The sequence below is a fragment of the Hyperoodon ampullatus genome, assembly GCF_949752795.1.
Source record: "Hyperoodon ampullatus genome assembly, chromosome: 18".
In the NCBI taxonomy this organism is placed as follows: domain Eukaryota; kingdom Metazoa; phylum Chordata; class Mammalia; order Artiodactyla; family Ziphiidae; genus Hyperoodon; species Hyperoodon ampullatus.
In genome coordinates, this window is record NC_136931.1 from 39,313,209 (window position 1) to 39,330,409 (window position 17,201).

Here is a 17,201-nt window from a genome sequence, read left to right on the forward strand (position 1 = left end):
AAAACACTCTTTACTTCTTGGAGGTTCCTAGTAGCAAACTGAAAAGCCACAGAGCAGATAAAGAGAGATCTGTTGAACTTTCCATGTCTCTCAAACTTATTTGCCCACAAAACCATTTTTTCAAATAGACCCTTTTAGCATCCCAAGAACCAGAGATGCAGAGTTCTGAGAACGCAGTTGAGGAAACGCTAACTTGGGGATGATCCTTCCTTGAACAAAGGAGTCTTTGCCTTCCCACAGGAGTCCTCTAGACAGCTACCTGGGAGCCCCACAGAAAAAAAAAAAAAAAAAGAAAAAGAAAAAGCCAAATTTGCCTATAATTTCTGCAAATATAAACGAATGAAAGTATGTATTATATTTACATCATACTTATACCTGCATTAATATATTATAAATATAAACAAATGGGTAAATCACCCTCTGGGTTCCCAACAATCCTACTCCGGATGGTTCTAATCAATTGGACCCAGTAAATAATGAAACCCTTTCCCAAACGTGGACCCTTGGCCTCCATCTGAGGGAAGCAGCAGAGAGGGCATCCGGAGACCCACTTTCTAGCCCTAACTGTTACCAGCTTGTGACAGGAGTAAATCATTTCCCATCCTTAATGGCGAGAGGGGAGAGGATACAATGAAAGCGGGATCCATCGAAGCCTCAGTAAAGGCCGGGCGAGCTGTAAACATGCAAGGGATCGTCCTCTCCCACTTACGACTCTCTCAGTTTGAAAGTCTGTCTCTCCTCCCTCGGCAGCAAGTAAAGCTTATCATTTCTAAGACATGAAGAACAAATGGAATTCTGCTCCTCTTACACTGAGCTTGCTTTTTAAAGTCAGGTTTAAAAAAAAACTAAGTTAATAAAAGGGGGAATTAAGGGAAAAAAAAGAGTGAACACTCCATTGCCATGTTCTAGAAACAGGCATCTCAGAACCCCTTACGCCCTGGTGTTATCCCAACATATATTCCTTATGGAGTGCATATCTGTTCTGCTCAGACACCTACCAGGGACTCTGAAAATTTCTCTACACAGTTAGCCAAACTCCCTCCATGACAAAATAGCATCTGGAGTGTGTTTTTAAAGCACAAGGGTCCTGTCTGCAAATCGCAGCGGCACTCTCCTCACTGCAGTGAATCTGGAGGCTGGGGAGGGCGGGCTGTCCGGGGCAGTGTAGGCCCTGCCCCCCACAAACACTGGCCGAGGGAGGAGCACAGGTCGCACACACCTGGGACACCTGACGGTGGGGGGCAGTGCAGGTGGATGGGAGGGGATGCAAAAGAACCAGGAACACGCCCAGCCCCCAGCAACCCCCTGAACAGACGTCCCAACCAGACTCCTACATACAGGTGGTCCTGACGCTTAAAGGCCTTGCTGAAAATTTTGCACACGTGTCTCCTCTCCTGGCTGTGGGTCAGGTAGTGCTTGCTGAGAGAACTGGCGCTGCTGAACACCTTCCCGCAGAGGCTGCAGTCCAGGAGTGTGTTCTGTGGGGAACTGTGCTGCCGCTTTCCTTTCCTTGTGCTCCCAGACGTGGCCCTGCCTCCTTCGTTAGCCTCTTTGGGCACCTTGAACACGCCTAACCCCAGGTCTAGACAGAGGGAGAAAGCACAGGTTATGACATCCGGGGACATCGGAGCCCGGGCGGAAGCACTCTACCACCCTCGGACCAACTTCAGCAGCTGAGTCCAACTCAGGGAGTTGGCCGAGAACCCCAACTTCAGCAGCTTCACTCGCAGAGAAGACCAGGCTTAGCACCAGGTGAGGGGGAGAAGGGACCCTGGTCAGGCCACACCTCCAGGGCGGCACCCAATCTTGAAGCCACACTTGGGGGGTAAGGGAGGGGACAGCAACAGTCTGAGTGCTTCCAGGATAGAGTGACTGGACAGGCAGGACTTCATGACGGTAACATCAACAGCACACTTGCAAGTGCAATCCAGAAATGCACAAGGCAAAATCTTAGAAAAGTTTAAGTCCTTTCTCCCAGCCAATTCCACTCTGGGTTTTTTAATTAAGGAAATTAAGGCAGATCCGTACAAATTAACGGAGATCTTGCAGTTAACTGCCAGCGAGTTAACTGCAGCATTGTTTTTCCTGGTGAAAAGTGAGAAACCACCTAATAACTGACACGAGGGCAGGTGGGTGACTGTATTCTGGTCTCAATGGTCTATGGCGCAGGCATTTAAGATACAACTGTAGGAAAATATCCGATGACGTGAAAGGATGTTCATGCCATACCACTAAGTGCTGTGCCAGTAACAAGAGGATTGCTGAAAAACGGAATGATCTAGTCTTTAGAAGGGACAAATAAATTTGAATAGAAACAAACAGAATGGGATTGATTGGTAGGATCATGGATCAACTTAATTTTCCTTTTCCTGTATATCTGAATTTTCCATGTTTATGTACTTCTTGGGTAAATGATAAAAGGTATTTCCACGAATCACCTCATCAGAGGAACAGGTGAAGAGGCTGGGAATGTCCATGTGTGAGAGGGAGATGTCTTCAAGTAGCTGAAGGGCCAGGATGTGGAGGAGGGAGCACACTGCTTCTGTCTTGCTACAAGGGGCAGAGCTAGATTTGATGAATAAAAGGTAAAGAGAGGGACTTCCCTGGTGGCGCAGTGATTAAGAATCCGCCTGCCAATGCAAGGGACATGGGGTCAAGCCCTGGTCCAGGAAGATCCCACATGCTGCGGAGCAGCAAAGCCCGTGCGCCACAACTACTGAGCCTGCGCTCTAGAGCCCACGAGACACGACTACTGAAGCCCACGCGCCCAGAGCCCGTGCTCCGCAACAAGAGAAGCCACCTCAATGAGAAGCCCGTGAACTGCAACGAAAAGTAGCCCCCGCTTGCTGCAACTAGAGAAAGCCCACATGCAGCAACGAAGACCCAATGCAGCCAAAAATAAATAAATAAATTTATAGTAAAAAGATGTGTAAAAAAAAGTATAGGGAAGCTGAGTTTAAATCACTAGAAACGTAAGGACAGTGGATACAAGACCTAAGAACTCTGCAGGCTTGCTGCTGTGTTCCTAGCTCCTGGGATTCCCATTCCTGTACTCGTAGGCACACAGTAACTGTTGCATGGATGAATCATGGAAGATTTTTCTACCCCTTAAGATGGATTAGACTGCCTCATGTGATAGCAAGTTTAAAAACTGCCCTTCATCTAGGATGCAGCAGAGGCTGGACCCAAGAACCCAACAGGTCAGGGCGTGCATACTACACTAAAGGACCCCAAATGCTAATTCTCTGAGCCTGAGATGTAGCTTGAGAGACACAGCAGAAAGGAACCTCGACTCTCATCCCAACTCTGTCTCTGGCCATTTGTCACTTAACCTGTCTGGTCTACATCTTCTTCATAGGAAAAGCTGCTGTGTTGAGTGGTCGAATGATTCTAACAGTTTAAATGAGGGAAAATAGGACTCCCATGTGGGAAAGTCCTTGCCTTGATAACTTACTTTTAAAATGTTCATTAGAAGGCTTCCCTGGTGGCACAGTGGATAAGACTCCGCGCTCCCAATGCAGGGGGCCCGGGTTCGATCCCTGGTCAGGGAACTAGATCCCATATGCATGTGGCAACTAAGAGTTCGCATACCACAGCTAGGGAGCCTGCCTGCCACAACTAACACCTGGTGCAACCAAATAAATAAATAATAATAATTTTTTTTAAAAAAGATGAGTATTTAAAATAAATAAATAAAAATAAAATAAAATCAAATACAATGCTCATTAGGACCTCCCTGGTGGCACAGTGGTTAAGAATCCGCCTGCCAAGGCAAGGGACACGGGTTCGAGCCCTGGTCCGGGAAGATCCCACATGCCGCAGAGCAACTAAGCCCGTGCGCCACAACTACTGAGCCTGCACTCTACAGCCCGCAAGCCACAACTACTGAGCCCACGTGCCACAATTACTGAAGCCCGTGCACCTAGAGCCCGTGCTCTGCGACGAGAAGCCACCGCGATGAAGAGCCCGTACACCGCAAAGAAGAGTAGCCCCCGCTCGCCACAAATAGAGAAAGCCCGCGTGCAGCAACGAAGACCCAACGCAGCCTAAATAAACAAACAGAAGTTTTTCTCTAAAAATAAATAAATAAATAAAATGCTTATTAAAGCAACTGTTAAACTAGAGAACAAAATGTGGTTTCAAAGAAATTGGCAGGGGCTTCCCTGGTGGCGCAGTGGTTGCGAGTCCGCCTGCCGATGCGGGGGACACGGGTTCGTGCCCCGGTCCGGGAAGATCCCACATGCCGTGGAGCGGCTGGGCCCGTGAGCCATGGCCGCTGAGCCTGCGCGTCCGGAGCCCGTGCTCCGCAAGGGAGAGGCCACAACAGTGAGAGGCCCGTGTAATGCAAAAAAAAAAAAAAAAAAGAAATTGGCAGGGACACTGAAAAACAGGCACATTGAGTCACTGGCCCGGGAAGCCACTTGCTCTTCCCAGAAAGCATGTGCACAAGCTCTAAAACTGTGTGTGTTCTCCAACCAGCAAGCCTACACGGAGGAATATGTGCGAAGAACTCATCCAAGAGAAAAGTCAATGGAAAAGTTATTCACAGATCCACTGTAACAGTCTATCAGGCAAGAATATGGTCCGACAATACAATGGAATAACCATTACAATGACAACCGAATAGTCTACCTTCATATAAGAAAGCAGACTCACTAAGTTTTAGAAACTTCAAATGAATTAGACACTTAATACATCTCTGCAAAACCATGTGTACCCTAGTGGCCTCACCTACGTTTTTTAAAAATCCACGTGTGGGAGCCATGGTGGGGATTTTAATTGTTATTACTTTTCTTTATTTTCTAACTTTTCTATATAAATCTATATCACTTTCTAATTAAAATATATAAGCATATCCATTTGTATGAATCTGAATTTAAGTTAGAGAAGTGTAAAGAGTTAAAATTTAACATTCAGTGGATTTTTTTAAATAAGGTAACCAAAAAAAAAAATCCTCAACTTTAAAACAAATTAGGAAAAATTGAACTAGATTAATGCTTTGTAACATTCACTGGGGGGCACAGACCCATATGAAAATCTGGTGAAATATCACAGTTTTTCTGCCCAGCAAAACGCACACGTACTCACCCTAGCAGCATTTTTAGGTAATTTCTGTGGTTCAGGTTGAGAACCTTAATTACTGTAACCAGGCCTGGCCCAGCACCTGCAATACCAAGGATGGCCTTGGTTTCTAGGATTTCACATTTAGCCATGGTTCCAACACGGGGACAAGGCGAACGGCTTGTCTACATTGTGTGGAGTGCGGGCCTCGGCAGTCTTTCATTCTAGCGAGTATGCAGGACAGTTCTTGAGCTGCTGATCCCAATTAACATTGACATTTGCTCTGCAGGGCTGTTCCGGATGTGGCCTTCCATGCGTGTGGTGTGATTATAAATACGAAGGAGCTCTAAGTCAACTCGTCTAAGCAACTTACCCAAGAACCCATGAAGTGGGTTAAAAACAAAAATCAAATTTATCCTATGGCGGAAGTCTGAAGGTAAACCAAAAGGTGATGTAACCAACGTCTCTGACTGTTCCACTAGTTCTCCCTTTGCTCCTCCGCTGCGGAAGAGAAAGACTTAGAACTGCATCAATGGACTGTGGGAAGGTATTCTAACAGTATTGGTAAAAATCACTACCCTCTGTCCAGTGCTTCGCAGCCTGCAAAGTGCTTTTACTTTCATTTCTTCTTTTGCTTCTTACTGCTGGCACTCTGGGGGGAAAGCAGAGTGGGTATTATCGTAAGGCAGTCTGAGATTCTGGATCTGCATACTCCACCAGCGGCTTCATGGAGTCACTGTCCTTCCCTGAATACACGGACAGGGCATCCAAGTTGTCCTCCAGCATCTCGCTGGGCGCGTCAGGCATCAGGAGGCTGGGGTCCAGGTCCAAGTGGCTCAGGCCGTCGTACAGCAGGTCTCGTGAGCCAGGCCCCAGATCCCGGTTGAGGGTGTCGCTGCATTTGAGCGCCTGGCTCTCGGGAAACGAAGGGAGGTGCATCTCGGATGGAAGGGTGCCCTTGTCCACCAGGCTGCACTGGTCCATGGCTCTCCACTACCAGGTCTCAGCCAACAGCTACTCTCTAGACAAGCAAGGCTGTGTAAGGAGTCAGGGAGGAGAGAGCTCTTGGTGGTGTTTATTTCCTGAGAATGAACGAGGACGAATCACAATTATGAGATGGCAACACACATGGTGGATAGAGCGTGGACTTGGAATTCAAACAGACCTGTATGGGGGTTTGTTCTCGGCCACTTAACAGCCACATGACCTTGGGCAAGTCACTTAAGGTCCATGAGCCCTAGTTTCCTCATCTGTAAACTGAGCGTAAGAGTACCTCCATCATAAGATGGTTGTAAGGAAAAAGCAACCGAAATGTCCATCAACAGAGGAATGGATAAAGAAGATGTGGTACATATATACAATGCAATATTACTCAGCAATAAAAGAGAACAAACTAATGCCATTTGGAGCAACATGGATGGACCTAGAGATTGTCATACTGAGTGAAGTCAGTCAGACACAGAAAGACAAATATCATAGGATATCACTTATATGTGGAATCTAAAAAAAAGGGGGATATAAATGAACTTATTTATAAAACGGAAGTAGAGTCATGGATGTAGAAAACAAATTTATGTTTACCAGGGGATGGTGGGGGGAAGGGATAAATTGTGAGATTGGGATTGACATACACACTACTATATATAAAACAGATAACTAATAAGAACCTACTGTATAGTACAGGTAACTCTACTCAATACTCTGTAATGGCCTATGTGGGAAACGAATCTCAAAAAAGAGTTGATATATGTATATGTATAACTGATTCACTTTGCTGTACACCTGAAACTAACACAACATTGTAAATCAACTATACCCCTATAAAAATTAAAAAAAAAGAAGAAGAAGATGAAAAAAAAAGATGGTTGTAAGGAATAAATGAAAGGATTTTGGCAACATGGTGGACTAAACTGACCTCTTTCTCCAACTATAAACACATAGAGATATGAGAAAAGACCATTTTTAATACAGAGTCAAGCTCAAGAGACAGGTAAGACCCCAAGTGCCAGCAACAATGAGGAAACTCAAAGCCACAGGTGCGAGCACAAGTTGGCCCAAGGGGAAAGTCAGACTCCAATACAGGGCCTGGAACTGTCATCCAATATGGTGGCCACCAGTCACATGTGGTGATGACACACTGGAAATGTGGCCCCGAATTGAGACCTGCTGTGAGTGTCAAATACACTGGATTTGGAAGACTTAGTACCCCAAATAATTCATTTTCATATTGATTACATGTTGAAATGATAATATTTCGGATCTACTGGCTTAAATGTAATATGTTATTAAAATTAATTTCATCTACCTCTTTATTTTTTAATGTGGCTATTTGCAAATTTTAAATTATATACATGGCTCATATTATATTTCTCTTAAAGAGCACTACCCTGGAGACTGGGACCTGAGGTTGTAACAAACACATGGAAAAGGAAACAGGGACTTGAGTTCACAGGCAAGGGAGACCTGGGACCCTGGAAGAGCCAAGCCATCCACAGGAAAACTAAATAAATGAAAGAAAAACACCACACACAAGCCTTGAAAAGCATCACAAGAACTAGTTAAAAACAGGACGAGAGACAACAAAACCTGGCAGAGAAAAGAAGAAGACACAAGGGGCAAGGACATTTTTTAAAAGAAACAAATGAAACTTCTAGAAATGAAAGACTTGTAAATTTAAAACTCACTGGGAGGGTTAAACAGCAGATAAACAGTGCTGAAGAGACAAATAATGAATGGGCAGAGCAATCTGAAGATAATTCTCCCCCAGAATTCAGTGCAGAGAAAGAAACAAATGGAAAATACAAATGAAGAAGCAAATGCAAAAGTCCAACATATGCCTAAAAGGGGTCCTGAAAGGGAAGAGGAGAGGATGGAGAAGACATGCTACCTCAGGATGGCGGAGGGATTTCCAGAACTGCGGAAACACAGGGCTCCAGACTTAAAGATATGATTCTTGAAGGTATATAGTTAATCATGAACAAGCACTGCAAGGCCAGAGCAGGACAAAAAAAAAATGAGTTCACTCCTCGACACACAAGCAGAACTGCAGAACCCTAAAGACCAAGAGAAAACCCTAAAGACTACCAGGAAGACCAGGCAGATCATTTACAACTTCTCAACAGAAACGAGGCTAGAAGACAAGGACTACCACCACCTGCAGACTGAGGAAAGGCAGGAGTCAGTGCAGAACTCAATGCACAGGAAAACCAGGATTCAAGAGTCTACACAGACTTTTCCAGACAAGGCATAAGACTGTACCTTGTACACTTTGGCTCAAACACTACCACAGGTTTTGAATCATTTAGTAAAAACAAAAAGAAAGATGAAGATTCACTTCATACTTCAAGTATTCACACTCAAAGAATCTAACCGTAACCGCCAGAGAAAAGGAATAAACTATGTAACATGTAAACTAGTAGAATTGATCCTAAAAAGAAAAAGAGAGAAAAGAGTCAAAATATTAAAATCAGAAATTAAAGAAGGGACATCACTCATGATCTTACAAAATTCAAAGGATTGTAAAGGAATACTATGAACAACTGCATGCCAACAAATTAGGCAACTCGGAGAAAAACGGACAGATTTCTAGAAAGATATAAATTACCAAAACTGACTCGAGGAGACAGACTATCTGAAAAGACCTATAAGGGTAAAAAGCTTGAATTACTCATTTAAAAACTTCCCACCCATGCCAGCATAGAAACAGTGAAAACAATCTACCTTGTCTGAACTGTGGAAAATAGTAAGGTTCACAGCAACCAAGCAAACACTTATCAAGAGAAAGGGGAATGAACCACCCCCGCTTCCCCACTCTCCAGCTCAGCAGTGATTCTGAAGACAGCACCCCCCTTCTCTTGTGGGTTCCTGGTGTGGGAGGGAGCAGACAGGACCTTGTTCTCAAAGAACTGAGGCTGTCTGTCCTGACCTGTCAAATAGCTTCTGAAGGTCTAATGAAAAGGTGTTGCCTTTGGGAGTTGCCTTCTGAGTTGTGTCTAACTCAGAATTTGCTCAGAGCAGAGAGTGGCCATGGGGAAGGCATTTGTCAAAAACATTCAAGGCAGTCAACCAGTCACTGCAGCCTGGGGCAAAGGATATTAACTGAGGCCGACAACAGACAGCACTGAAAGCCAGGGAGAAAAGCTGGAGAGTGAGATGCTTTGGGGAACAAGGGCTCTGAAAGGGCTCCACACTGGCAGTTTCTTACAAAGCTAAACATAAACAGGGCCTTACCATACCATCCAGCCATCGCACTTCTAGGTATCCACCCCAATAAGCTGAAAACTTATGTCCATACAAATGTTTATAGCAGCTTTATTCATAACTGCCAAAAACTGGAAGCAACCAAGATGTCTCTCAACAGAAGAATGGATAAACGAACTGCGGTACATCATATAATGGGATATTATCCAGCAATAAAAAGCAAAGAGCTATTGGACTTCCCTGGTGGTGCAGTGGTTAGGAGTCCGCCTGCCGATGCAGGGGACACGGGTTCGATCCCTGGTCCGGGAAGATCTCACATGTCGCGGAGCAACTAAGCCCGTGCGCCACAACTACTGAGCCCACGTGCCACAACTACTGAAGCCCGCGTGCCTGGAGCCCACGCTCCGCAACAAGAGAAGCCACCGCAATGAGAAGCCCGTGCACCGCAAGGAAGAGTAGCCCCCGCTCGCCGCAACTAGAGAAAGCCTGCACACAGCAATGAAGACCCGATGTAAGCTGTAAGCTGCCTGCTGAATGTTGAAGGCCTGTCCCAACACTCACCCAGATGTCAACTGCAGAGACTGTGAGTTGTTTGATGTGGGGTTTGTTTGCTTTGCTTTGAACATTTAAGGAAATCTCTGTCAAATGTCTCTTTGGACACTTAAGGAAATCTCTGTCAAATCTCTGAAGAGAGACTTCACTGACCACGCGTGACAAAAAATACAGTCTTTCTAAAAATAGCCTAGAGAAGTCACTAAACAAACAAACAATTAGAACCCACACTGGACAACAGCAAAGCCTGGGGTGGAGGTGCGGGGGAGAATCTGATTCCCAGAGGTACCATATTATAATATTCAAAATGTCCAGTTTTTCAACAAAAAGTTATGACGTATGCAAAGTATGGAGAGGGCCATCCATTTCACATAAATGGCATCAAACAATATGCAGCCTTTTCTGTCTGGCTGCTTTCACTAAGCATAGCATTTTCGAGTTTGATCCCCCCCTTGGGGCACATATCATCACTTTATTCCCTTTTATGGATGAACACTATTCCACTGTGTGGATAGAACACATTTTCTTCATCCATTCATCTGCTGATGAGTATTCGGGTTGTTTCCATTCTGGGCTATCACGCGTAATTCTGTCCATAGCGAGACATTTAATAAACGCTTGACGACTCACTGATAAATCGAGTGGATCCTAGAATAACTGGAGTTTGGGCTAGTTTCCTAGGCCATAGGTTTCGACTGTTTTTAAAGCTTTCATGTTGCAATGGAATAGACTAGCTGCAAGTGTAACGTCTGAGTGTCACATTATGTGTCCACCTGTGTGTCTGTGTTAAGTAGCCTACTGAGGGGGCTCAAATTAAAGTTCACTGCAGGTCTGAAATCCTGTACCAGAACTCCGGGACCCAAGTGAGTTTCAGAATTCACAATCTGAGGGATTCAGAAAGGTAAATCAATGCATACGCCACACTGTAAGTAACCGCCAGTGGGTCCAGGGCAGCACCTGGTGACCAAATCATTCTTTCTGCATTGAAACCCTGACAGCTCACAGTAAACAGAATAAATAAAGACAGGAAAGAGCAATATGTGAGTTCAGGTGTGGCCACAAAGAGGTCTGAGCCACCTCAGTATTTTCAGAGCTTCTGGGAATTCTAAATTGCAGACAAGGGAATGTGGATGACAGAAGTTTATATTTTAAGGCAAAGTGAATTTCTCTGCCAATTCCAAAGTTTCTTCTACAGTGCTGCTCTAAAGTGTTCCCAGCACTCCAAGGGGAAAAGAACCCATCTCCTTCACCTCCCGACTATAAAAACAAGCAAATAAAATAAAACATAAAGCATTACTTAAAAGTAACATAAAGCAACATCTTATAAAGTAAAACTGTAAGCGTTTTCTCCTTGTCAGGTAGCACACCAAGTGCTCTTCGGGCCTTAATTCACTCACCCCTCACAACGACCCCGAGGTCGGTTCTATCATTACTCCCACTTTGCAGAGAAGAAAAGGGACTCTGAGAGGGTAAATCATTTGTCCACACTCACACAGCTAACAGGTAGTTGAACCAGATCTTAAACACAGATTATTATTTTTTTTTGTATATATTTATTTTTGCGGTACGCGGGCCTCTCACTGTTGTGGCCTCTCCCGTTGCGGAGCACAGGCTCTGGACGCACAGGCTCAGCGGCCATGGCTCACGGGCGCAGCCACTCCACGGCATGTGGGATCTTCCCGGACCGGGGCACGAACCCGTGTCCCCTGCATCGGCGGGCGGACGCTCAACCACTGCGCCACCAGGGAAGCCCAAACCCAGATATCTTGACTTTAGAGCTTGTGTTCTTACCCGCTGCACAATACTGATTCCCTATAAATTAATCTGTAGACTGCACTGCACCAATTATACTAGAAAACACAAAAGGTGCCAATGGGGGCGGGGTGGAAGACAGGATTATGTCTCGGGATTTCCCCAATGCCGAAATTGCCTTCCTTCCAACATACTCCTATAGTCCATAGAACAAACTGGTCCGGTTACAACCTCAGGCAGGCATGCCAGAAGTCCAAAGGCTGGGCTTTGACATTTACATCCTTTTCCAGATAGTAAAGCAACACCCCCCCCCCACCCCGCTCAACCAGTACTGAACTTGCTCTTGTTCTGTCAACAGATAAATTCAATTCAACAAGTTTTAGCACCCTCTATGCACAGAGCTCCCCGCTAGTCCCTGTAGGGCAGGGTTTCTGGTCCCCTGGAGACATTCCCAAGCGTCCAACTACTCTTTACAAGACTTTTGTAATTTTGTGCTTTCGTTTTGAGAACAATCTAAACAAGAAAATCTGTATATCTGGATTATTGGATTACCACTTTATAACCCAGTAATACTACCATTTGGTTTCAATGCCCGGGCTTTGTTTAGGATTGCACTAATGCCACTAACGCTGACTAGGACTACTTTAATTGCTGCAGGCTAATGAGAAGAGGATAGAGGTGGATTGAGCTCATGATAATGCTTTTGGGCTCAACTAAAGCCAGTGGACATCATGGTACAAGTGGAGGTTTTGCTGCAGTTCAAACTGAAAAACGGATGGGAGATCTGAGATACCACAGGGCCTGTTAAACCCAAAAGGGCCCGGTGTGGCAGTCTGCAAAGTATTTGTTTCAAGGAAGCCGTTACATTCCAGCAAAATAGCAGCCCTCTCATTAAATTAATGTTTGTAATTTGAGTTACATTAGTTCGGTTGCTTTGTTTCTATTTGATTGGCAAATTGACTTTGGCTTTATGGTGGCACGAGAGCTGTAAGCTTTAGGAACTTGTGCCTCATTTTAGCATCATTTAGGCCTTGTTTAATAGTTTAAAAAACAGTTTAAGTCAACACTGGGGATCCAAAGCAATTTTATTTTATTTTTCTTTTGAAAAAGGCCTATCGGGGCTTCCCTGGTGGCACAGTGGTTGACAGTCCGCCTGCCGATGCAGGGGACACGGGTTCGTGCCCCAGTCCGGGAGGATCCCACATGCCACGGAGCGGCTGGGCACATGAGCCATGGCCGCTGAGCCTGTGCGTCCCGAGCCTGTGCTCCGCAACGGAAGAGGCCACAGCAGTGAGAGGCCTGCGTACTGCAAAGAAATAAAATAAAATAAATAAAAATAAAAATAATAAAAAGGCCTATCATTCCACAACTGGTGGGGTAGGAGGAGAAAGAGATTCTCCTGTGAAATGCTACAACCTCTTGGGAAAGTAACCCACCATAGATTCTAGACCGCAGCCATAAATCCACAATTAGGTAAATAATATTTACTGAGGCCTTGTTTGGAGGGAAGGGAGAGAACAATTTCAATATCTACCTGTTCTATAAAAATGTTTTACTCAGCCTGCAGTAAATTTCAATATTTTTCAATTAGTTACCAAGTTGAAAAATTTGTCAGAGTTTTTTTGGACAGAGTATCACTGTCCAAAAGAACTTTCTGAGCTGCTGGAAATGTTCTAAATCTGCATTGTCCAATGACAGCCACTCAGCACATGCAGTTAATGAGCAGCTAGAAATGCAGCTAGTGCAACTGACAAACTAAGTTCTTTATTTTATTTAATTTTAATTAAGTTAGCTACAAATGGCTTGTGGCTACCACCTGGGACACTGCATTGAAAATAAGGTTATCCAAATTCTATTTAAAAACCTGGGGAAAAATATCTGATGCTCTGTCAACACTGAGTCCACAAAGCAACAACTGGCTGGAGCTGAGAAGCCACAGCTGCCTTTAGACACAGCATGCACTCTCCAGTTTGCCACAGTCCTCACCACTCCCTAACCTCTCACACCTGGCCATACCGCTCATCTATATGCCCTGCCCAGCCCCTCGAGACATCTGAATTTATGACACTGATTTGTGCCGTTGCCCTTGACCACCTTCTCTTCACTCGGCTTTACCAAATGAAACGCTTCCAAAGAAGACCGAAACGCCCCCTCTACTGCAGAGAATACTCCCAACATAACTAAGTCTGAGGTTACTTCCCCCTCCTCTCAACTCTGATAAGCACTTGTCTGAAAATCCATGTAACACTCATCCTGAATGGCTTCAAAATTTAATTATCTTTCAGGTTCTTCTATTTTCCCCCGGACTGTAAGCTCTAGGATGACTTTGACTCTACCTTATGTGTCTATACTTCTGATAGCATCTTGCTGGTCACAGAACTCTGATCAAAGAAGGCTCTCAGCATCCCTTTCCTTATGAGTGACAGGATTCCATTGGGCCACCTCTCTTCCTCTTTGAGCAGCCCTAACCTGTTGGTGTGTCAGCTTTGCCACCTCCCACTCCCCACCAAGAGCCACCTTCTCTTCCTCTCTGTGCATCAGTGTTACCAGGGACACAGTGATCATGTCTCAGTAACATCAGGTTGTTGGGAGCTGGGAGGTAGGAGAGACTTGCAGCTTTTACCCCGCCGATGCCAATTCTTTCCTTATTTTCCCACTCCAAACATTGTTGTAATCTACAGGCTTCTTTTGTTTAACCTACACAGTGTTTTTAAAAATTGGATCAAAAAAAAAAAAAAAGAAAAGAAAAAAAAAATTGGATCAGATTGCCTGAATACCCCAAATATAAAAAATAAATAAAAATTGGATCAGCCACCAACATTTTTTTTAATGGGGAGATTACACCTAGAGATATGACTTTCTGCCTTCTCTTGAAAATGATTAGATTTGATATTCCCGGATAGGTAATAATAGGATAGAGTGAGGGACAACGGCCATCTCTGGATGGGGCAATGGCCTCCAGGTCCCACAGTCCCCACTTACCTTCCGGCCTGGCCCCCATAATAACCACCATCATAATACTAAGAATAGCAGCAAACATTTACCAAAGCGTTATCATGTTTCAAGCATCACTGCAATCACTTATATATCACTTCATTTAATTCCCACAACATCCCTTTGAGGCATAAACTATATTATTGACCCTATTTTATGGATGAGGTGAATAAAGTCCACACAAGTTAAGTAACTTGTCCCAAATCAAGGTTAGCATTCAACCCTGGGAAGTCTGACTTCAAAGCCCTCACCCTTAACCACTCACTGTGCTGTGATTCCACGCTTGACGCTGGGATTCCTGCCCTATACTCTGCACTTACATTCTTCACTTGAACAACCAAGGAAAACTCCTCCTCTAGCCATGGAACCAATATAGAATTTTCACCGTAAGTTTCACTCATTTCCTCTGATCGCTCATTTAAAAAGCAGATATAAAGCTTATGCTGGAAAACAGAACGACACAGAGGAATCAGAAGGCTATGATTGCACTTGCCAGAGAGACTTCTTACATAGAATTAACTAAACGAGGAAAAGAGACATCAAAGTTTCTCACTCCACAAGCTCTTCCTACCAGAAAATGCAGACAATCGTTAAAACCTAGAATAGACATTTTCGTAGTGAGGACAATGAGAGGACCCCCGGGGTCCTCGAGAGTCTTTCACGGAGTCTCTGAGGTCAAAATTATTTTCATAACAATATTTAGATGTTATCTGCCCTTCCTATTCAGTGAAACTTTCCAGGGGCTACAGGACTTATCTCAAAAGGCTGAATGCAGAAGCAGATATAAGACTCCAGATGACTCTAAAAATGTAAAACGGGACTTCCCTGGTGGCACAGTGGTTAAGAATCCGCCTAACAATGCAGGGGACACGGGTTCCAGCCCTGGTACGGGAAGATCTCACATGCCGCAGAGCAACTAAACCCGTGAACCACAACTACTGAAGCCCATGTGCCTAGAGCCCGTGCTCTGCAACAAGAGAAGCCACTGCAATGAGAAGCCTGTTCACTGCAATGAGAAGCCTGTTCACTGCAATGAAGAGCAGCCCCCGCTCACCAGAACTAGAGAAAAGCCTGCGCACAGCAACAAAGACCGAACGCAGCACCCCCCAAAACGATGCCACTATTCTTGCTAAAGTTTTTATCTTCTGAAATATAGTTTTTTAATTAAAATGTCAATTATGTTAATATATAATGGGTTTACTATTGATATTTTTAAATGAATTAATTTTTTAAAATTTATGTTTAAACTTTTAATACAGCAAATATCAGCAGATACAGTTCACATGCACAAAAAGACCCTGAGGTCTTCAATAATTTTTAAGTGTAAAGGGGTCCTAAGATAAAGAAGTCTGAGAACTGCTGCTCTCAAGAGAAAAAGTCCAGCATGGACGCATGGGCCCAAATAGGTGTGTATATGTGTCTAACCTAAACCCAAAATTCCAAGCTGGTGGCCAGTAACGTGTTTTGCAAGCTCCCACACCTTGGTGTGGTCTTTAATAAGGTCTTTAAATACTTATATTTAAATACTTTAATAATTTAAAATTTAATAATTTTAATAAATATATTAAATATTTAAATAAAGGTCTTTAAATACTTATTAAATTGGTTGTCAACATTTAAAGATCAAAAAGCTTCACATAAAGACAGTGTTCTGGTTTCTTCTGGAAAAAAAAAAAAAGAAAGTAAAAGTTCTGGCAACACTGCCCCAACATTTCCACTTGGCCATTTCCACTGGCTGGCATCGCTTAGATGGGGAACACAATCTTAGGTTTCCCAGTCTGGGCCTTTACCTGCCCATCCCCTGCAGGTATCTAAGTTGCTGAGCTAGAGGAAAAAAAAAAGGGTTTCTTTGCAATAAATGATAAAACATACACCAATCTAATAAATGTCTGCATTCCTACAGAGCAGTCAACATGTACAATAAATAACCCTTTTCCTCATCTGACCTCCCAAAGCAGCAACTTCTAATGGTTTCACCATTGGTACAGAGACCCTTGCATTGATGAGAAACCCTTCTGCGAAAGAAAGGAATCCATCTGACAAAGTGGATGTCCTCAGACAAATGCAAAGGGAGGAAACTCACCAGGACAAGTGCGAGTGAATGAAAGAACCTCCAGGGAACAGGAGGGCCCAGTTTAGGTCGCACAGTGAAGGGGGTTCAGGTGACAGACCATTAGATATTTCCTCCTGGAATGCTGGGTAATAAATTCGGGACACTCATCCAACTTCTTTTGCCCTGAAAGCAGGTGGTGGAAAGGCAGGGGCAATCAGAACTTGGGTCGCCAAAGCAAGGGCACAGGTGTAAAACTGGGGGAGATTGGCAATTTTGGGAAGAAAGAAGAAAGCAACACTGAACTGGGGAGATCTAGGTAGGAAAAGGGATTTTGTTGTTAGAGGAGTTATCTTGTTTCTTTCCGTATTTTTCCTCCCTTGGGAAGGAACCTGGAGAGCTTTGCTGGGAGAAGCCTAATAGGGGTGGAACTGGTGAGGAAAAGGGGTTTTCGAGGGAGGGTTGGGGAAGGCGGTTGGAACAATAAATATTAGATGAGAGAGAAAATGGAAGGACTGAGCTGGTTTGTTATCAGTGGAAAGACCTTCCAAACAGGGGGACTCTTGGTGGGAAGAAAGGATTTTTGCTGGAA

General features: G+C 44.3%; 1 long non-coding RNA gene and 1 pseudogene across 2 annotated transcripts in view; both read right to left on the minus strand.

Moving 5' to 3' along the window:
* The window catches only part of LOC307066099 (zinc finger protein 541-like), a 53,147-nt pseudogene extending 47,102 nt beyond the window's left edge, over positions 1 to 6,045 (minus strand). Inside the window, exon 1 of the transcript in view lies at positions 5,739 to 6,045. The product of the transcript in view is annotated as a zinc finger protein 541-like (transcript). The remainder of the gene's footprint in view (positions 1 to 5,738) is intronic.
* A 6,587-nt stretch (positions 6,046 to 12,632) lies between these two features.
* LOC307066493 lies at positions 12,633 to 16,745 on the minus strand. The gene is made up of 2 exons (XR_013811378.1): positions 16,643 to 16,745; positions 12,633 to 12,871 (listed from the first exon to the last, which is right to left on the minus strand). It is a non-coding gene; the product is annotated as an uncharacterized lncRNA (long non-coding RNA).
* Positions 16,746 to 17,201: the final 456 nt, after the last annotated feature.